Below are 24,006 nucleotides of genomic sequence, written 5' to 3'. Positions count from 1 at the left end.
ACTGTAGTTCCCTCTGGGATGTTAGCCCTTTCGTGTGTAACTACCGCTTCGTACTCTACCATGTCTACATCAGGTATTATCGATGAAGCTTGTCGCTCGTTGGAAGAGTTGTCAGACTCAGAGGGCAAGCGCGGTGCGCCCTCAGTGACGTCATTACTGGCCAGATTCTGATTGTCATCGTTAGTCAACTCCGCGGTGCTTCCCGTTAACGTGCGCCTGCTCGGCCACATTCTGTTGATAGGGGGCCCGGCTAGCTGCCGTGGCAGCGTACGTCACTTGCATGCTAACAACTTGTCCTGAGACAGCTGCCTCGTTAGTCGGTAACTGAGGAACACGCCTTCTACTGCACTCACTTCTGATGTGCCATGTGGCGTTAACCACTGAGCCACGGCTTCAAATGGATTCTCAGGCGCAAAAGGTATCTAAACTGTAGCAACAGCGCGTTGATAACTTTGACCGTCGTTTTCTCGGAAACGGTCGGGTGTCTGCAGATAAGCCGAAACACATGTTCGCTTATTTTGTCCTCTCCTTCACTGAGAAAAGTTTCCGGACAATCAGCGTATGGCACCTGGCGAGTTCCCCTCGTTAGTCGAGTCGCTTCTTACGCCCGGCGAGAACTACGTATGCCTCAGAGTAAACTGCGCCACTTGGAAACACGGCGAACGAGAATAAACTCGTTTTCCTTCTAATAAGGCAACCTTCCACAGCTAAAATTCACGGAGTGTTCTTCAGGTTGCCTCAGATATTTCAGGAATGTTTCTTGCGTTAGGCCTGCCGTATATGCAAAACGTAAATATTTCATTTCATGTAATATTTATCAGGATAAGACATGAAAAGAGCGGACCAGTCCCTTCCGAGAAAAATAACAGATTCTAAGTTGTTCCGCCGCGCGGGATTAGCCGAGCGGTGTTGGCGCTGCAGTCATGGACTGTGCGGCTGGTCCCGGCGGGGGTTCGAGTCCTCCCTCGGGCTTGGTGTGTGTGTGTGTGTGTGTCCTTAGGATAATTTAGATTAAGTAGTGTGTAAACTTAGGGACTGATGACCTTAGTAGTTAAGTCCCATAAGATTTCACACCCATCTGAACATTTTTTTAAGTTGCTCCACTATGTAATGACACGGGTACGGGCTGCGACGTGTTACGCATACTTGGCCATTGCGTTGTGGCTGCAATCGTGGAGGAGGCAGTCTGTTTCCTACTTGCGCTGTTTTCGCAGCAGATATTAACCGCGACGAATTATTCAATCAACGCTAAATGGCCCATATGGCTGAGGCATACAAAGGCGCTATATTAGCACTCTGTGCAGAGGGATTTTCAAATGGCTATGTAGCAAGAACTATGGGTCTTCACAAGTCGACGGTAGCCATGTGGATTAGACGAAAGGAAGAGGGTGGTAACCTGAATGGAAGGCCTTATGGCCGTCGCCGCAAAACAGCAGCAACTCAGGATCGGCAGATACGCCGTTTCAGTGAGAACCACCCATTTGTCAACGCACGACAAATTCAGCAGACTTTGGGTCTCAATGTTAGAAGTAAGACCGTCGCTCGTTGTCTAAGGGAAGGTGTACTGAGAGCAAGAAGCGCTGCTATGAATGAGACATTGACAGTTTCCCACAGAGAAGCCCGCCTTGCTTTTGCTGCTGAAAGTGTCGACAAACCTCTCCAGTTTTGTAGGCGAGTGATTTTCACGGACGAAAAAGTTTTCTCTACGGCATCAACCGGTAAAGTACTTGTTTACCAGCCAAAAGGTGCTCGGTATAATCCAAAATATATTTACAGTTGCCGAAGGACTGACAGGGTGTCGGTAACGGTATGGGCATGGATATCGGCCGAAGGGTGTGGGCTCCTGTGGAAAGTGGAAGGAAGACTCGATGCGTGCAGTTACATATCAGTTCTGGAGAACGTGATGTTGCCTTCTGTGACAGCAAGATTTGGCAATGATCAGATCATGTTCCAACAAGATCGCTTGCCTATTCATATGACACGTGTGGTTAAGAGGTGGTTCGACGACAATAGAAATATTACTGTAATGGAATGGCTACCTAAAGGGGTGACATGAATCCCATTGAGAATATTTGGGCAGAAATGGTCAGAGTAATACGGGAAAAGGACAGTCACCGTCGACTCACCGACAGCTTTCTGATGTGATTCATGACGCTTGGAATGAGTTACTTGAATCTCCTAGTTATGTGGCTAGAGTTGTGGACTCAATGCCCAACAGACTTCGAGCCGTTGTGGGAGCCGAAGGAGGCTATACGCGATACTAAGCAGCATCACGAGAGGTTTTTTTTTTTTTCTTTTCAGCCCTTAACCATTCAGCTGCAACAGATGTTTCAAGTTACTTTTTTTTACAGACGTATATTTTATATAATTTTAGGGAAACACAGTAACTGGAATGTGGACAAAAAAAATTAATTCACAACAAGATATGTAATATTTAATTTGCTAAGAGAAGAACATTATATATTCATGCAGTCTCTTAAAAATACACGACACACGTGTATATGCAAGAAGGGTAAAAAGCAATTCAGCACAAATGAAAAATATTGAAGAGAAACTCGCCGATGAAGGCGTAATTGGAGAGCGAAGGTTGGGCTAGAAGGGGAGATAAGGAGGCCCCAAAAGGAAGAGAAAAATCAAACACCCAATAGACTTCGAGTCGTTGTCGCAGCAGAGAGCGGTTGGTATATGCGATTCGGAGCAACAGTAGAAGAATAGTTTTATTTACTGATTTTTGAGGCTTTATTTTGTGACGGCTAAACAGTGCTGATACCCACTATTTGTCCATATGTGGCTAAATATCAGAGGTGTAAAAAATTTTTAGAGGTGCCGAAGTTCTCTGGAACAGTAACGTGTTTTAGACAAGAAAATGATTTTTACTTCATTTCATTTTAACCATTCACAGCCTGCTTTGAGATTCTAATATATGATTTCATTTTATTGTTATGTATCTTTTCTTCAGTGAAAGTTAACGGTAGTAAGTTTCAAGATATAAAGAATAACTGGAAGTTTTTAATTTGTGGAATAGCGTATTTAACAGTTAATATTTTCAACAAATCTGTAGAAAAATATCTGATACAAAACTATGGGAAACAACTACTGTTGATGGTGAGGAGCCATAATCGATATGCCACAATTCTGTAATTGTATTTTTGAAATTCATCGTCAATCTTCGGACTGAAACCGATACTCCGTTTTACATAAAGAATATAACCTTTAAAATTTACGTTGCAGCGCAGAATATTAACACACAGCATATAGATCAGGAACCTAATCCCACTGCCTTTAATTTTATTCTCACGGATGCCATTGAGACAGTAAATAACAAGAGGAATACCAAAACTCTTAGAATCAATATAGAGAATTCAAGTGTCCAGTGTATTCAAAAGTTTGCTGTAATAGCGAATAATTGCTTTCACTGACTTCTTCATGCAGTACGTTTTCCCAGTCAGACAATGTTTGAAACTAGGACTAGCAAGATAAAACATTTTTCCACAAATTGTCAAATTGGAAAACGAAGAGCAAGTTACATAAATTACGATGACAACAAACGTTTTTCAAGTAGACTGATCACTGTAGGCATCCAACGCTTTTATTGTGTGTTACATGCGCAGTATGTAAACTGGCAAGCCACCAATACAAAATACCACTAAGCTATGAAACAGCTGTAGTAAAACGGAGCATCCACGTTGTCCATGTGATGGATAAGACGACTAATTCACAACATAAATGTCAATGTACGCAGCAATTTCTCTTCGGACGTGCTTCCTGGAACAAAAAACATACATTTCCTACGTCTTCAGTGCGAATCATGAAGCAAATGTAATTTACAGAACATAAAAATATCGAGTGGATTTACTAGCATAATTATGAACCACTCAAGAACGTAAATGGATGGTCACATAGTTGTCAAACGTATTCTACGGTATTGCCATTGTCCATTAGACTAGCAGCAGGAAGAAAACGTTCGCTCAGCTGATGTGCTGAGATTGAAAACAGTCTGACGAAGTTCGGACAGTTTTTCAATTTCGCGCCTGTGGATAGTATGTTGGTAGCACTTCGTCGCCTTGCCTGTTATGCTGCGTAGCAGACTTTAAAGCTGTGCAGATCAGCATAACGAAAAGGCGAGAGGTCTCGCTCGTTATGTTGAAATGGTTCAAATGGCTCTGAGTAGAACTACTTAAACCTTACTAATCTAAGGACGTCACACACATCCATGCCCGAGGCAGGATTCGAACCTGCGACCGTAGCAGTCGCGCGTTTCCAGACTGTAGCGCCTAGAACCGCTCGGCCACTCCGGCCGGCTCGCTCGTTTTGGCAAATCGCTCTGAGCACTATGCGACTCAACATCTGAGGTCATCAGTCACCTAGAACTTAGAACTAATTAAGCCTAACTAACCTAAGGACATCACACACTCCCATGCACGAGGCAGGATTCGAACCTGCTACCGTAGCGGTCGATCGGCTCCAGACTGTAGCGCCTAGAACCGCACGGCCACTCCGGCCGGCGCTCGTTTTGTCCGCGACTGTACAAGACATTCAATAAATTATAGTCAGACTCCACATCTATCCCAGTAAAAGTTTTGCAGTTTAAAATCTGGTTTCGAAATCTCTTTATTATCATTACGTTACCTAAAAGAAATTTTTCAGCATCTCCCGATATCATCTTTCTTGATTCTTACTCCATGTCTTCACAGTGATCAAATTTAGCTGTGTGTAAAATTGCACCAGGTGGCTTCTCCTTTCATTCAAATATATGGAACCACTTCAGAAAGTAAGTTACCCACTATTATGGCATGCCAAGTAACTTTTACCGAATGCTTCATTGCACTTCAAAGTCACACAGGTACACGACACGATCGGAAATTTCTACCAATCGTTCAATTCTTCAATGATAGAAATCCACTCCTTGGCCACCAATATATTTGAGAACTACTGTGTGAACGTCCCCATTATTGGAAAGTCAGCGACTGCTGTGAATCAGTTCCTTGTCTTCCTTGACGTTGTTATCTGTGGTCGATGTCGATGGTCTACCTTCTGATCAGTACCAACCATGTATTTGTCTATGAAACCTTGGTCAAATTGTTGGCACCGTTTCATTACGTCTGGACCCGCATTGCAATTGGTCCATATATCACTGTGTAGTGCCACCACCAATCTAGGAATGGGCAGCTCAGCCACAGCAGTTGCAGAAACCATTTGCTGCCGGTGGGCATCAAGGCGTAGGCATGTGGGTTGCAGCAACAGCGCTGCTTATAAACTGCGAGACAATCCAGGCCACGACTCACAATCCTGGCGATGCAGTGGAAAGAATAGGCTCTTGCAAGACGAGCTAGGCAGTTACTGCATTGCCCACCTACGGGTCTGTTATTCCAGGCGTAGCTACAAACTGCGTATAGGCACGATAAACGAGCTACCAACCCCTATAAATAACTGTCAGTTTTCGCAGAGGTTTCAGCAGTCCAGCAGTACCTGTCACAATGAAAGGACTAAGCCTTGCAGGACAGCAGACCCTAGTGGTACAGCCACCCGCACTCCTATTCTGGTGTGGGAACTCAGGCGCCATGTACCAACACTCGCTGGGCCGACGTCCACTACCAGTGGCTGTCATCCCCTGCCAGCATTCCGGCAGTCTCCTGGACCACTGATGCCTACCGCGTGCAGCGACACCGTGCTAACTGGGGCATGCGTTGCTGAGTGGGCTTCTGTGTGTCAGCATCCCGGTCAATCTACAGGCTGCAAGCCAGCCACCTCTGCGTACCACGCACAATTCTCGCCACATCCCGAGAGGGGACGTAGCCGCCTCACAGAATCGCTATGAGTGTAAAAGCACACGTTCTAATGAAATGTTTGACTTTTGATGTTGTTTCTCTGAGCTGCCATTGAACTGCATCCCTGCCACGACCCACTGTCACTATCCAGCACTGCACAGAAGTGACCCTACATTCCTGGTTAACTTTGGCCAGAATCTCACGGTGAATCTGTCTACAATTTGGACGTTTTGCCTACAAAATCATACTGTCCAGCTTTAAAGTGTCTTTCCTACTGCCAAACAGTTTGCTTTCCAGCAGATCTGTGTCTGTAGGAAACCCTGTATATGTACTGCCTTCTGACAATATACCTCTCTTGCACAATCACCTTAGCGTGGGACAACATGTATAATTTACTTTCTGAAGTCTCCTTCTGTATAGCACATTCCATTCCTCCTTTTCTCCTACTATTTGTCCTTACCTTCCTTTTGCCACTGCCGAATTCTAGTCCCCCATTACAATTAAAATTTCGCGTCCTTTAACAACCTGATCAGTTTGTTTTGTCTCGTCATACATTCACTCAATTTCATCATCTGCAGAGCATGTAGACATAGAAACTTCTGGTACAGCGTTGGGTACTGGTATTGTATCATTTTGACTACAATACTTCGTTCACTATGCCGTTCATAGTAGCTTACCCGCATTTCTATCTTATTACTCATTTTAGTCCCACTCCTGCATCGTACCTTCTGGATTTTCTGTTGATAAACCTGTTTTGTCTGACTGGAAGTCCTGTTCTTCTTGCCACCACACTTCACTAATTTCCACTACATCGAACTTTAACTTACCCATCTCTCTCTTTAATTCTCTAACCTCTCTACCCAGTTACAAGTCTAATATTTCACACTCCGACCTGTATGAAGCGAGTCTTGTTTTCCTGATAACAGCGTCAAATGGCTCAAATGGCTCTGAGCACTATGGGACCTAACATCTGTGGTCATCAGTCCCCTAGAACTTAGAACTACTTAAACCTAACTAACCTAAGGGCATCACACACATCCATGCCCGAGGCAGGATTCGAAACTGCGACCGTGGCGGTCACGCGGTTCCAGACCGAAGCGCCTAGAACCGCACGGCCACAACGGCCGGCCTAGCAGCGTCACTCTGAGTAGTCCCAGGCCAGTGATCCGAATGTGGGGTGCTACCTGTTCATTGCTTTACTCAAGAGGATGCCATCATCTTTAAATCATGCAGTAAAGCTGAATATCCTCTCGGTATTCATTTTTGCAAGATTAATTTTTTCACGTGTGGCTCGCGATCATTTAATCTTGTCGTGGTTTTAGTCAACTTTTCAGTATTCTTGGTGTTTATATTTTGTTGGAAACGTTTCAATTCGTTTAAATGTGTATGAAAACTAGCCAAGTGGAGAGGTTGGTTCTCGATTGCCGAGCGCGATTCATTATGCTATGATATCACTCTTGTAACCTATTCTAAACGGGTTAAAAGTATTTGCGGGTTCTAGCAGTGGTGGTAAACTGTGTCTTAGTCTGTTCCATTGTGTGAGTGTACGAGTGAATGTTTTCCGCACTGTATCCTCTCGCTCCCTCACCCAAGTTACACCATGAATTGCTTTTATCTTACTGTATAATCTTAATGATTTAGTGTTCGGGCACCAGGTTAGAATGTTAACTGTATATTCCTCCCATTTTAATGTATTCTTTCAGTGAATAAATCTGTTCGTAAAAGTTATCCTCCTGTGTCCTGTTAGCTCATTTACGATTGTAAGTGCCTTTCTCATTAAAAAAAAAAAGATTTTATACTCTTATATGAAGGGCTTATTTCAATAGTGGTACAAGTCCATTACCTCCACTTTTCTACCTATAATGCTTCTGCAAATAATGATCCAAACAAACGGAAAGAAAGGTTCATCTCTAGCTAGAAACCATATGCTTGGATATTTCTGGTATCTCAACTGTAGATTTTTCAGCGCTCATTTAACTTTAGAACTCTGTATCTCAATATGAACAAAAATGGACTTGTACCACTATTGAAATAAGCCCTTCATATATTCCCGGAGAAGACTGTAAACACAAAAATTCATGAGACCAGTATGTTCAACTAAAGAGGAATGAGTGATGTTTCAAGCCACTGGCATATCAATTACTTTCGTCAATTGTACTAATTAATCTAACTGAAACTAAAATTTCCGATTGAATTAATCATTCAACTGATGCTCAAATTCAGTCATTCTTAGTACTTAGGAAGGGCTAGGTCTGGTGGCGACCCGGTTTTATTATTATAGTTTTGTCTCTAATAGTTGCTTAACCACACACAGCTACGGATGTTTACGAAGCTTGCAGATGGCAACAAAAAGGCAGCAACTTACAATACAACCGTAGACTGCAATATTGTAATTGTTTATAAATAAATTTTATAAATAATAAATTACAATTATGAAACCTACTTTACAATACACTTATAATAAGGTTACTGCACCATTCCGCCTACCATGGAATGGAATAGTTTTTCTTTATTTTATTCTTGCAGCTGTTTTTTTTATTAGTGTAAGTTGTTATTTCAGTAATATGTAACAAATCATGCTGTTCTGTTGACATGTCGACATTGGAAGTTCTACAAAGTGAAGCTAAGAAACGGAGGAAAACTGGGATAGTTGCTGATGTTAAGAAATTAAAGCTACGTTCACGTGAAATGGGAGCGTCGAGCAAATGTTTGTCTTAAATGCTATGACGCCATAACTGAAGCACAAAGAGCTGAAATTCTACGCAGATTTAACTGTCTAAAAAAAACATAACCATTACAGTGGGTATTTGGAAGGTTTTGATAACAGTGCTATGTATTAACAGAAAGCGACCACTTTAAAAAGAAGAAGACGCGAAGTTAGGTGATGCTGCATTTGCGTACAGAGTTAGAGTTCCTGGAGGTCTGGCGATCAGCGCCTGATGGAGTGGAAAGACAAAAATAATGGACCCATGGTGTGCAGCTTCATAAGAACGTCTGACAAAGTTGCATCAAAACATAAGACAGGAGAATTTGAGCTATCTTCTTTGTCCTACGCTGGTAATTTTAAGTAGACCAGTTAAGGCCTTCTTTCAAATTTTCTTTTAAAATTGGTTATGTGTAAACGTATGTAACAAAAGTCTCTACTACCTGCAGGTCGCCTACGTATTTACAGAGCAAAATACGAGGATTTAATGAGGCTCATGAAGTTCTGTAATCAGAAGGCAGTGAAGTTTCACTATGCATTTTCAAATGACTGATAATTTGGAAGAATCTGTGAGTTTCCATGGATAATAATATACTTATAATGTTAGAAATGATAATAATAATGTTACAAATGATCATCAAAATATGTGAAATTATAGTTAAATATTCATACATAAAAAGGAAACCAAGAGTAGTTGGCTCACTTGATTCGTTCTCTTTCTGTTTCAGGAGACTTATCTGGTTTCTTTCCCGAAAAATTGGTAGTTTGAGTGCACTTTCTATTTAGTTTCGTATTATGGGTGTTACACAGATTGAAAACCAACTTATTTTGTTCACTAAACACATGACTTCATTATTTTACGTTGTATGAAAACATTACTTCGTATGGAAAAGTCTTATTGTGCTTTTAAATTAAAAATGCGTTTCCTTAGTTTGACTGAATAAGTAACTTACCTGCGTCTCTCCCTGAACCCTTCACACACCTAAAGGCAGAGTACAGTGGTCTACACAATTCCTAAACTAAATTTGGACAACTATAACATACTTAATGGCATGAAACTATGTTACTGTGGTGTCCTAGACCTAATGTAGATTTTTACAATAAAATATGCAACATTAATTTTCTGGGTGACAATATTAATGGATATAAGGATGGTTGAGGCGTTTTCGTAACAACTTCCTTCTATGGGATGTAGATCCTTCACACTTCAAAAACTAGCAGTATTCACATAACACTGGCGGATTCCATCTACATTTATAGCGGCTTTCCATCTGAAACACGCCTAACCTCATGCTCGTTACTAGCCGTCCCTAAATACACAAGGAATAAACCTAAATGCAAATGAATTGTTAGAGAAATTCTTCATCCAAGGTTTTAATAGTTCTCTATAACATTTTCCACAGTATGTCACTGTTTTCCGCTCTTGTGTTCCCTAGGAAACCTTCAACGACATCCTTAAAAAAATACCAGGCTGACTTAATTTTTCTTCAAAGTTCTTATCTTGCATAGCTTTCTAATCTTGGCCGTTGATCCAGGGAAAAGTTCACGTATGTGTATGAAACAGTTACTGCTTCTATCCACCCCCTTTAAAAAATTCTTAATAACGCTGACTTTATATGCAGTGACAAAAGGGAGACATTTTGAGAATCCACCAAAGACATTTAGAGAATCCAAGAAAAGTACGTATTTCAAATTTTCTTTTCCCTGGAACCAAATCCTATCGTTGTTGCCACTGTTTAACTGCACAATATCAGAAACACTGTTAACTACTTAACATATGAAATTAAAAACGCCATTATTTCAATAAAAAGAATATTTTAATTGAATACTTCAATTGTCCATTTATGAAAACTATGTGGAGTGTTTCAAAACTTATGCTCACCAAATAATTATGTGCTTTACAACTCCACAGTATTTGGGAACTTTTGGAAAGGAAAATAATTGCTTTTCTCTTCAGTAAAACAATATACTCGGATTCATCGTTGCACTTGGGATAGGATCCTGTCTAGGTAAATGACTAAGGACAAAATGCGGCGGCTCAACACAAAGTTTACAGAACACAAAATTATTATTGAAAGAGAAACCACATAACTGGCCCATGCAATGATACAGTACTCAACTGATAATTTGAGATGAAGATGGTGGCAGTGTCGATCTCCTGTGCTATTCAAAAAAGGCCGCAAAAGTATCCATGGCTCTTCCTGCGCAACAAGCTCTGAAAATTCTCTTTTTGCCGTAGAATTTTCGTAATACAGAGTTAACCAAAATTATGCCATGAATAATAAGCCGTATTATTTCCGCATCCGAGGCTATATTTTATAATCTTGCAGTTCTTCTCGCCTCCTTCGGTTCACAGGATGTGCACTCATTGTCTGCTAGCCACCTACTGACTTGTGCCATAAAGGAGCGTGCAGTTCGACCACCGCATTGACCTTTTCTATTCCCATTTAGCCAGTTCCGTTGCGGAGGGACTTCGTCCCCCTTCCCCCCCCCCCCCCCCATTTTACATGATTACAAACCTACTTTCCCTATGCGTGGACCAGTAAAATATAACATTTCGCTCTTTTACAACAAATTTATTTTGGCATTACGTGCATAGATTAATTAAAATTACATAAATTATCACAAATAGTCAATAAAACATTTACATGGACGTTACATCAAAGATCATAGTTATACAGAAATCACATAAAGTAAAAAAAGACAAAGAAGTTAGATAACACCATTTTAGGTAATATCGATAATATTGTTACAGTATGACATTAGATCTGTATTATGTTGTCTGAAGGAAGTAATTTTTGTTTCGTCATGCATTACGTTCAATTCCTTAAAACGTGATGGTAAAATTTCAGCAAGGTCCATAGATACCAAGGAGACTAAATCGTTCAGAACTACTTGAGTTATTAAATGTGGTTTTTGTTCTCTTCGCTTAATTGACACCGTGCTTCCTCTGAGTTTCTATATTCATTGTCAGAATTAGAAACTTCATACCAACCAGGTAAAGGAGCTGCCACTGGTGCATCTTCACCATAGCAACATGTGTGCGTGACAGTACTCAGTATTCTTTTCATGCTTTAATGAAAAGCTGGTAACATTGATCAAACATAACTATCAATCATCAACATGATTTTGGGGCACTGGCTAGCTCTCTACTGTGCCAAATCGTATGTGCTCTTTTTTGCCTTTCCACCACTGTGTTGGTTTAGAATCACACCTAGTGCACGTTGTGTTAGGTGCCCAGTCTTTATCCTGATCTCTCAGTTGGTATTTGAAGTATAAATTTCATGACGTTTTGAGTCGTTAGAAGCTAGTCATATTCGTTTCCTTGTCGTGAATTCACGACATGTGTAACAAAATGCATCTGGATGATTTTTCAACCACGTTTTGATTTCTTCAAGGTGTTCGTTCTATGCATACAAAATACTTTCCACTATCAATGAACTGCACAACTACCAAAACAATTCCTGAAAAAGGAAAGAAAAGTAAATTATACTCATGTAACATATAAGTATCAGAAAGTAAAATTATAGTAACTGTTGGCTGAGGTACATAAATACCCGATGTTGAAACCAGCAGTGGTAGGGTCTATGTGTTGTATTTAAATAATACTTCGCATTAAAGTTGAGGAGAAAAAAGTCACTGCATTTATTTTTCCCACATTGCTTTTGAACATAAAGCACGAAAAAATTACACTGTAAATCTTAAAACTGTTATGTCAATTGCTGCTCATAACTTTTATCATTCAAATAATGAAACACTCCACACTTTTATAAATACTTGCACTCGATAATGAGAATAAATTCCCGAGAGGTGTCGTGCTAAGCATGAAAAAGTACGTAACTGGTGTAGTGTTTCATTACTTAAATCATGAATGACACAGTTGCAGGCTTTCCAAAAAAATCGATTATGATTAATGAAATTAAGTCATACCCTTTAATACTGATTTGATGGACACTTTCTGGCTTCACACTTAAAGTCACATTACGATACAGAATTAAGTTTAATCCATACTTTGTCTGTAGAGGATGGTATTGTACCTGTGTCTGTAGTGAGTGAAGTGTTAGGAAACAATGTGTGTATAGTGTGTTCAGTGACTGATAGTGAGATATGAGTGAACAATGTGGCATTGCATTATTTAATAAATTATTTGTAAAAAAAGTATTTTATGCCAAGATTAAATCTGATGATAGTCTCAAACTAGAAGTCTGTAAATGTATCTGTATACGAATTAGCTTATTTTAAATTGGTATAAACTTGTAAATACTTTGACATGTCCTATATCCTTGTAAAAAGAGATTTACAGATGAATAAAGTTACTACTACTACTACTACTACTACTACTACTACTACAATTACCTTCCTACACTTTTGTGAGTTTCGTCTCTAGCCAGCCCTTCAGCACAAGTTTAGTATATTTTCTTGCTCCATTTCTAAATGGTGGCATTCACCTTCTGTATGATGCAGTCTTTTTCCGAAATTACAAAAATTACTCTGTAAGATTAAAGTTTTCCAAATGTGAAAATATGTTCCAAGGTACAACACGGTCATATAGCCTATCAAGGAACAAATGTTCGACCGAAATTTAGAAGCATTTCAATCGGGAAAATCTTGTCAATAATTTATTTAAGAGTCTATTTGTTACTTTATTACTCTACTACAAGCCAATAATCAGCAAGAGAAATCAAATTAAGCAGTTCAATATATTTTAAAATAGAAGCCATTGGGAACGAAAACAAATTTGATGTTTTTTTTGTCGAAAATTGACATTTTGAGCCCGTGGCTGTGTTCAAAATACAGGCTGGTTCTTGCAGAGAAGCTAACAGCAACCAGCCACTTTTCATAATGCTATTTATTTGAATGAATAGCGTCGTTACCGATGGTCGAACGTATAGGTTCATCATGAGACGGCTTGTTCACGTTAAGATACATTTTTGTTACTTTATATCAGTTTTCACTTTTTATTCCCCAATATGATGAAATTTTCTTGGGTTGCTGATGCCCTACAAACAAACTCAATGTGATAAAAAGTCTATTTAACTGTAATAAAAATGTTTTGCTCACTTATGTCGAAACTTCCACGCCATTACTTGCAGTCGACGCTGGAACGTAATGGCGCGGAATTTTCGAAGTAAGTAACCAAAACATTTTCTCTTTAATAATTTGTTTACATCATTTAAAATTGTTGTGTGGTACAATTACAGTTAAATAAACATTTTCTCACATCATATTGTGGTTGCAGGGCACCTCCACCCCAAGCAAATTTCGGTGTATGGGAGAATAAACAGTGATAACTAATGTAAAGTAACAAAAATGTATCTTAACGTGAACAAGCCGTCTCATGATGAACCTGTCGTTTCGAAACGGGTAACGGCGCTACTTACGTAAATAAATAGCGTTATAAATGCGGCTGGTTGCTGTTATTTTCTCTGCAGCAATCAACCACTATATAACACAAATTTTCATTTTCAAGACAGGTAAAGTTATTAAGACAATAAAGAAACTCAATTCATTTAGAAGTGTCACATGTTCCATGGTAAAAGATACTCTTTTGTTTCAAGGCACAAGATGGTGCAAGATCGACAAAGTATGGCTTACCTGTCCGCATGTCATATAAATAGCTTTAAATAGATACAGCGTTTTAGTCACTCTAAAACTATGTAACGGAAGTGCATATTTAAAATACCTTTTATATATTGTACAGCACTTACACATGTTCGACGCGAAATATTCACAAATCCTGCGTGAAACACAACTTCACATCTAACCACAAAAACTGTAGAGAATGACGGAAAAAGACTCTGCCAGTGGCTAGTGCACATTACTTTATATGATTTTAAAATCGGTCACTACACTGAAGTACAGACTAAAAACTCGGTACACTGACCTTTAGATGCAACACTCTCTCTTATTAAAATCACTGCTGACCAGTGAAATCATAATCTAATTCGGTGAAAGTGCAAGTACAGCTTTATTCAATAGGAAAAAATAAAACGCGTTTCTTCCTCGATACCATGAAACTGAACTTCGTTCTGTGACATTTCTATCTGTAAATAAACTGTTAATTTTAATATTAACTTAAGATAGAGGTTCGAGCAGATCAACCAAACACGCTTATCGCTACGCGCAACTGCAGTGCGTGACTTCACATTCTCGGTGCGTAACAACAGCATTTGAGACTACGACAACCGCGGCTAGTCGATACGAGGCTTAATTGAAGCGCTGTTTACATCGCATTAGTCTTAACCAGATTGCTGTAATTCTAGGAAATGGTTATTACACTAACATTATGTTCATTTGCATCTCCAGTCAAGAGAGGGCGGCACAGTTCTACATTTGTCAAGATGCTCTACTAGATTCCCGAGAACTGGCTATTTTTTCTCGAGATTCTCGCGCGAGACCAAGGCCCATCTCAACTAATATCACCCATAGGAAAAAAAATCCGTCTTCATGCAACGTTCTGAGTGTCATGAAGACAGAATAAGTACGAGGGACGTTCAGTAAGCAACACAACACTTTCTTTTCTCGGCCAGTTTCGGTTGAAAAATGCGAAATTTGTCGTGGGACATCGTGGGCAAAACTACTTCAGCCCTATAGTTTCATGAATCTCCGATAGCTGGCGACGCTATACGTAGCCTTCAAAATGGCATCTGCAACGGGGTGCGCACCAAGCATTGAGGTTCCTTTGGCGGAAAACCAGAGCATCGCAAATATTCATAGGCGCTTGCAGAATGTCAATGTAGACATGGCAGCGAACAAAAGCACGGTGAGCCATTGTTCGAGATGTCAGTCATCATCGCAACAAAGTCGCGCAAACCTTTCCGATCTCCCACGTGCTGGCCTACAGTGTAGGAACGTGCGGACACTCTCATTCGAGGTGATCGACGGACTTCTCTGTTGGTAGGGTATTACTGACACACTTCTCCACCAATTGGGGTACTCCAAGGTGTGTGCCTGCTGGGTTCCTTGCGGCCTAAGAAAAGACCATAAAGAGCAACGAAGGACCATCTGTGTGGAATTGCTTGCGCATTACGAGGCTGATTGTGACAATTCTTCATAGAACATCGTCACGGGCGATGAAACACGTGTTCATCACTTCGAAATGAAAACAAAACAGTAATCCATGGAGTGACGCCACATCGCCTCTTCTCCGAAGAAATAGTGCAAAGCCGCACCCTCAACTTGTAAAGTTATCACGAATGTCTTCTAGGACTCTGAAGGGGTTATCCTGTTTGATGTTCTCCCTCATGGTGCAACGATCACCTCGTAAGAGTATTGTGCTACCATCAGGAAACTGAAGAAACGACTTGAACGTGTTCGTCGCCATAAAAATGCAAATGAACTTCTCCTTCTCCATGATAGCTCAAGGCCTCACAGAAGTGTGCGCATCCCAGAGAAGCTCACAGTACTCTTCCTCATCCACCCTGCAGCCCTGATACCGCACCTTCCGAATGCCGTCTGGCCCCAAGAAGGATGCACTCCGCGGGAAGCAGTGCGAGGGCGATAGATATTTTATTAATGCAGCTGGACGTAGTCTCCAACGTCTACCAGTAGAGTAGTACCATGAAGGCATACAGGTCCTTCCAGTAAAGTGGTGAAAGGTCATCGCACTGAACAGAGATTATGTTGAAAAATAGGAATTTATAGTCAAAAGAGAGGGGAATGATATGTTGTAATGGAATCCTGAATAAAACCAACCTGCTTTCAGAAAAAAAAGTGTTGCATTACATATTGAACGCATCTCGTAATAAAATAAACATTAAACACACAATACTATAACATTAGTCATGGCGGCGAGAGGAAGCTAATTTCCGATGTTAGCAGACGCCATCCCTGTCATCTCACTTCCGTCAACGCCTCTTCCCAAGAATATTTGACGGTGTCGTTCCTATCCTCTCGTTCCGCTGACGGTCCGTGTGAATGCCACCATTTCAAATGCCTTCTTGTTCCGCTCCGCTGTGTCCAGTGAGAATAGATCTTAACACGTTCACTGCCGCACACGTAGTGACGGATGTTCCACCGCCAGACCACGGCGTGAGGTGTGAGGCTCTGCTGTGATCGCCGGCGGCCGCGTGGCAGCCAAAGTTTTTACTAGAGTTGAGTTCTATCACAACTACGGTTCGGCATTTTTGGTGCACTACATAAATCACGTAGCAAATGGTAGGATTACCAGTAACACTGGTAGCGTTGGTAGAGGAAGATACATAAACGAATTTGAGAGAAACTGGGGTCTGACGACTTCTCTTTGTTTTTTCTGTGTTTTGTTTGTTTGCACATAATTAGAACCGCTCATCGTCGATTGTTAGTATTTTGTACTTTATGCCCTTACAAAATATAAACTGCATTTTATAAGTAAGAAAACTTTGTTGATTGCGTAGCTTCTGCACTTTTATGTAACCAAAGCAATTACTTTTGATGCAGGTGCAGCTTACAAACACAAAAAATCTATATAATTATTGTTGTTATTTTGTACTCCATGGAACGTTCTTCATCATTTCATCGTAATCAGAGGCAAGTTTCCTGTTATTACTGATAAGTGCGAACTTTGTTTATGAATAACACAAATATGTTTAATACAGGGCGTTACAAAAAGGCACGGCCAAACTTTCAGAAAACATTCTTCACACACAAATAAAGAAAAGATGTTATGTGGACATGTGTCCGGAAACGCTTAATTTCCATGTTAGAGCTCATTTTAGTTTCGTCAGTATGTACTGTACTTCCTCGATTCACCGCCAGTTGGCCCAATTGAAGGAATGTAATGTTGACTTCGGTGCTTGTGTTGACATGCGACTCATTGTTCTACAGTACTAGCATCAAGCACATCAGTACGTAGCATCAACAGGTTAGTGTTCAACACGAACGTGGTTTTGCAGTCAGTGTAATGTTTACAAATGCGGAGTTGGCAGATGCCCATTTGATGTATGGATTAGCACGGGGCAATAGCCGTGGCGCGGTACGTTTGTATCGAGACAGATTTCCAGAATGAAGGTGTCCCGACAGTAAGACGTTCGAAGCAATAGATCGGCGTCTTAGGGAGCACGGAACATTCCAGCCTATGACTCGCGACTGGGGAAGACCTAGAACGACGAGGACACCTGCAATGGACGGTCGGCCGAAATGGCCGTGCGGTTCTAGACGCTGCAGTCTGGAACCGCGAGACCGCTACGGTCGCAGGTTCGAGTCCTGCCTCGGGCATGGATGTGTGTGATGTCCTTAGGTTAGTTCGGTTTAACTAGTTCTAGGTTCTAGGGGACTAATGACCTCAGAAGTTAAGTCCCATAGTGCTCAGAGCCATTTGAACCATTTTTTTGCAATGGACGAGGCAATTCTTCGTGCAGTTGACGATAACCCTAATGTCAACGTCAGAGAAGTTGCTGCTGTACAAGGTAACGTTGACCACGTCACTGTACGGAGAGTGCTACGGGAGAACCAGTTGTTTCCGTACCATGTACAGCGTGTGCAGGCACTATTAGCAGCTGATTAGCCTCCATGGGTACACTTCTGCGAATGGTTCATCCAACAATGTGTCAATCCTCATTTCAGTGCAAATGTTCTCTATACGGATGAGGTTTCATTCCAACGTGATCAAATTGTAAATTTTCACAGTCAACATCTGTGGGTTGACGAGAATCCACACGCAGTTGTGCAATCACGTCATCAACACACATTTTCTGTGAGCGTTTGGGCAAGAATTGTTGGTGATGTCTTGGATGTCTTGATTGGGCCCCATGTTCTTCCACCTACGTTCAATGGAGCACGTTATCATGATTTCATACGGGATACTCTACCTGTGCTGCTAGGACATGTGCCTTTACAAGTACGACACAACATGTGGTTCATGCACGATGGAGCTCCTGCACATTTCAGTCGAAGTGTTTGTACGCTGCTCAACAACAGATTCGGTGACCGATGGATTAGTAGAGGCGGACCAATTCCATGGCCTCCACGCTCCCCTGACCTCAACCCTCTTGACTTTCATTTATGGGGGCATTTGAAAGCTCTTGTATACGCAACCCCGGTACCAAATGTAGAGACTCTTCGTGCTCGTATTGTGGACGGCTGTGATACAATACGCCATTCTCCAGGGCTGCATCAGCGCATCAGGGATTCCATGCGACGGAGGGTGGAGGCATGTATCCTCGCTAACGGAGGACATTTTGAACATTTCCTGTAACAAAGTGTTTGAAGTCACGCTGATACGTTCTGTTGCTGAGTGTTTACATTCCATGATTAATGTGATTTGAAGAGAAGTAATAAAATGAGCTCTAACATGGAAAGTAAGCATTTCCGGACACATGTCCACAAAACATATTTTCTTTCCTTGTGTGTGAGGAATGTTTCCTGAAAGTTTAGCCGTACCTTTTTGTAACACCCTGTATAAGCTTGACGAAGTATTGAAGCAAGGTCTGTCGGCCGTGGTGGCCGTGCGGTTCTAGGCGCTGCAGTCTGAAACCGCGGGACTGCTACGGTCGCAGGTTCGAATCCTGCCTCGGGCATGGATGTGTGTGATGTCCTTAGGTTAGTTAGGTTTAAGTAGTTGTAAGTTCTAGGGGACTGATGATCTAAGATGTTAAGTCCCATAGTGCTCCGAGCAATTTGAACCATTTTGAACCAATGTCCGATATGTTTTTGTTTTCCGTTTTCTTAATTTAAATTGCGTTTTCTAGCGCTAAATGATAAATCTTTATTGCTTTATATTTTATTTTTGCTACATCATCCCTCTGTTTCACGTTACAAATCAACATTTTTCGAATAAAACCTGAAATATCATTAACAATTTCAGTTTTGCTACAAGTACTGTTTATTTTGAAGTAACTGACGGGAGGGTACCTATGTAGAGAAAAAATGTTCTGTAGGCTACGCGGTCCTTTATATATCCTCACTCAGTTTCTAAACCTTTCACCGCTTCCGGTTGCTAGGACAGTCTAGTAAGACACTGACCGCATACACAAACAAAGCGATCGAAATGAGGTAACGCCTGATAGATCTGCAACACACCTAACGACCAGGTAACGTAGCTATCATCTTAACTGACCAAATTTACTAGGAAAACTACCGTGGTTTACGCCTGTTTATGATACTCTACCGTAGCCTACGGTAGTTTTACAACTAGTGTTAATCCCCTTGCCATACCCTTTAGTTCGACGAAATCCGTGCCCAAGCGACTGGAGACGACTAGTGCGAAACGGGTCAGCGTGGTGCTCGGGACGATCGCATTAAAAGCTGACACGCAGATTCCTGTTATGCAGCTACACGTTCATTCATTTCACGTGATGCTGCTCGTTAAGACGTTCACATTAATTTAATCCACGTTTATATATATACTACTGGACATTAAAATTGCTACACCAAGAAGAAATGCAGATGATAAACGGGTATTCATTGGACAAATATATTATACTAGAACTGACATGTGATTAAATTTCCACGCAATTTGGGTGCAGAGATCCTGAGAAATCAGTACCCAGAACAACCACCTCTGGCCGTAATAACGGGCTTGATACTCCTGGGCATTGAGTCAAACAGGGCTTCGATGGCGTGTACAGGTACAGCTGCCCATGCAGCTTCAACACGATACCACAGTTCATCAAGAGTAGTGACTGGCGTATTGTGACGAGCCAGTTGCTGGGCTACCATTGACCAGACGTTTGCAATTGGTGAGAGATCTGGAGAATGTGCTGGCCAGGGCAGCAATCGAACATTTTCTGTATCCAAAAAGGCAACATGCGGTCGTGCATTATGCTGCTAAAATGTAGGGTTTCGCAGGGATCAAATGAAGGGTAGAGCCACGGGTCGTAACACATCTGAAATGTAACGTCCACTGTTCAACGTGACGTCAATGCGAACAAGAGGTGACCGAAACGTGTAACCAGTGGCACCCCATACTGTCACGCTGGGTGATATGCCAGTATGGCGATGACGAATACGCGCTTCCAAAGTGCGTTCACCGCGATGTCGCCAAACACGGATGCCACCAGCATGATGCTGTAAACAGAACCTGCATTCATCCGAAAAAATGACGTTTTGACATTCGTGCACCCAGATTCGTCGTTGAGTGCACAATCGCAAGCGCTCCTGTCTGTGATGCAGCGTCAAGGGTAACCGCAGCCATGGTCTCCGAGCTGATAATCCATGTTGCTGCAAACGTCGTCGAACTGTTCGTGCTGATGGTTGTTGTCTTGCAAATGTCCCCATCTGTTGACTCAGGGATCGATACGTGGCTGCACGATCCGTTACAGCCATGCAGATAAGACGCCTGTCATCTCGACTGCTAGTGATACGAGGCCGTTGGGATCCAGCACGGCGTTCCGTATTACCCTCCTGAACCCACCGATTCCATATTCTGCTAACAGTCATTGGCTCTCTTCCAACGCGAGCAGCAATGTCGCGATATGATAAACCGCAATCGCCATAGGCTACAATCCGACCTTTATCAAAGTCGGAAACGTGATGGTACGCATTTCTCCTCCTTACGCGAGGCATCACAACAACGTTTCACCATGCAACGCCGGTCAACTGCTGTTGGTGTATGAGAAAAATGGGTTAGAAACTTTCCTCATGTCAGCACGTTGTGAGTGTCGCCACCGGCGCCAACCTTGTGTGAATGTTCTGAAAAGCTAATCATTTGCATATCACAGCATCTTCTTCCTGTCGGTTAAATTTCGCGTCAGTAGCATGTCGTCTTCGTGGAGTAGCAATTTTAATGGCCAGTAGTATATATATATATATATATATATATATATATATATATATATATATATATATATATAAACTTTTTTACACGTAAACAGTACTTTAATAGAAATTATAATGCTCGTGGGCTTCTATAGGTGTCCCTCTTCAGAAGGAATGTAATAACACGACACATACAAGTCGGTATTGTCAACAGAAAATGTAATTACAAGGTGAACCTTGAACGTATTTCTAATAATAAAATAGATAAAACTCTAAGAATTAGTTGTCCTGCATGGCCGGTCGGGGTTTGCGAGCGGTTCTAGGCGCTACAGTCTGGAACCGCGCGTCCGCTACGGTCGCAGGTTCGAATCCTGCCTCGGGCGTGGGTGTGTGTGATGTACTGAGGTTAGTTAGGTTTAAGTAGTTCTAAGTTCTAGGGGACTGATGACCTCAGAAGTTAAGTCCCATAGTGCTCAAAGCCATTTGAACCATTTTAGTCCTGCATGGCATGTTAGTTTCGTATGCACGTTTACACTTGGACCACTTTTACACTCCGTGAATTCCCACGTCGTTTCGCTTTGTACTTTGTGTTTCATGCAAACTTTGCACATCCGTGTTGGCTTTTTTTTTTTTAAGGCGTCGCATTGACATGTTTTGAGAAATGGGCTCAGTATTGCACTTGTAGTCGAAGAGGTGTTTCACCTAGTGATCGTTTTCCACGCTTTTCGTAGTCCGACAACTGGACATTAACATTGCCTCTGCTATATTTACTCGGTAATCAAAATAAGTTTCCTTTGTCTGACAGTGTATTGTTTTTGGATAACGTATTTGTTGAATAGAGCCATATCCAACACATAAAAAAGAAGTTTGGGCCGACTTTCGTTCCGACGAATGTACTCTTGATGCCTCCTTTTAGTCCACATTTGTTTCCACGATTCTGAGTCATCGAAACACGGAAAAAGGTTAAAGCACTGAGCCGAGGCCTACGACGCTTCACTGCGTTTCATTCAGTCACAACGAAAGGTGCGTCGTCCTGGATGTTGATGCTGTTGCATTCAGTCCGTAAAAGCATCACGCTAGTCTTTTCTGCGCAAGTCTTCGCATCTCTGCATAACAACTGCAACCTACATCCACTTGAACACGCTTACTGTAGTTAAGCATTGGCCCCCCTCTCCAATTTTACCCCTCCTCCCCCCCTCCCCCCCATTTGCTATGATGCTTTGTGAGGCTTTCTTTTTTTAGCATGACTTGAACCCACTCATTCAGATTACCGTGAAAATGAAAATTTTATTTTAAGATTCTTGGTGATCAAGCGTGGCCTGTTCTCATGTCGCTCCATGATGAGTATGCTATGGACACTAGCTTCTTCCAAGATGACAGCAGCTGTGTTCACAGGACTGCAAGCATACGTTCCTGGTTTGATAGTTACTCAAACACTCAAACATCCCATCTGTCTCACTAATTCACACTACCATAATCCCATAGAAAATGTCTGGGACAGTTTGCAAGTGGGTGAAACGGGGCCATCATCATTCAGACTAACTGGTAGTTTTACTATGTCAAACCACCAATACGGCTTCAGCTCGGTATGGCATGCCTGAAGATACTTGTGGACTGTCTTCCACGCCGAGTTGGAGCCATTATCAATGCTAGAGGCAGTCTTAACGACATTAGTGAGATCTCGTATATGAGTGACTAATTTTTTGTCCAACATGCATATTTTCATGAAGAGACATTAGGTTAAGCAGATAATACCGCTACTTTAATTTTAACTTATTGTGACAGATCTGAGAGAGGTTATGGCGGCTTAGAAGAGAGTTAACATAAAGAAACAGTAACCAGCTACAAATTTTCTATAAATAGACGTTTGCAAATGGGTATGACAGGTCTCGCATTTCTGAAATACAACTTCGGACGACTGTAACAGGCTAAAATGCTCAAGTATCATTTTTCGGTCTCTGAGTAATGTGATGCCATGGAACATTTTCTGAGTAACCGTGAAGTCTGTGGTGTACGATGCTCCTGTAACGACACGGGAAGACATTTTCACACGAATCGATACCACAAAAGCAATAATGTGCACACAGTTGTATTTATCATACCACGTATGTTAAACTTGACATGGCTGATATACAGCCTATAATAAAGCTGGAGCTCAAAATATTGAACCCCATTTACAGTTCAATGCACGATATGATACTCACGTTTGAATTCCTTAATTAAATGTGAAATGCAGACACAGCACTAAGTTAGAACTACACTCCTGGAAATGGAAAAAAGAACACATTGACACCGGTGTGTCAGACCCACCATACTTGCTCCGGACACTGCGAGAGGGCTGTACAAGCAATGATCACACGCACGGCACAGCGGACACACCAGGAACCGCGGTGTTGGCCGTCGAATGGCGCTAGCTGCGCAGCATTTGTGCACCGCCGCCGTCAGTGTCAGCCAGTTTGCCGTGGCATACGGAGCTCCATCGCAGTCTTTAACACTGGTAGCATGCCGCGACAGCGTGGACGTGAACCGTATGTGCAGTTGACGGACTTTGAGAGAGGGCGTATAGTGGGCATGCGGGAGGCCGGGTGGACGTACCACCGAATTGCTCAACACGTGGGGCGTGAGGTCTCCACAGTACATCGATGTTGTCGCCAGTGGTCGGCGGAAGGTGCACGTGCCCGTCGACCTGGGACCGGACCGCAGCGACGCACGGATGCACGCCAAGACCGTAGGATCCTACGCAATGCCGTAGGGGACCGCACCGCCACTTCCCAGCAAATTAGGGATATTGTTGCTCCTGGGGTATCGGCGAGGACCATTCGCAACCGTCTCCATGAAGCTGGGCTACGGTCCCGCACA

This window comes from Schistocerca cancellata, chromosome 4, assembly GCF_023864275.1.
Source record: "Schistocerca cancellata isolate TAMUIC-IGC-003103 chromosome 4, iqSchCanc2.1, whole genome shotgun sequence".
In the NCBI taxonomy this organism is placed as follows: Eukaryota; Metazoa; Arthropoda; class Insecta; order Orthoptera; family Acrididae; genus Schistocerca; species Schistocerca cancellata.
The sequence above is the reverse complement of the archived record's forward strand: the minus strand, read 5'-3'. Positions refer to the sequence as shown.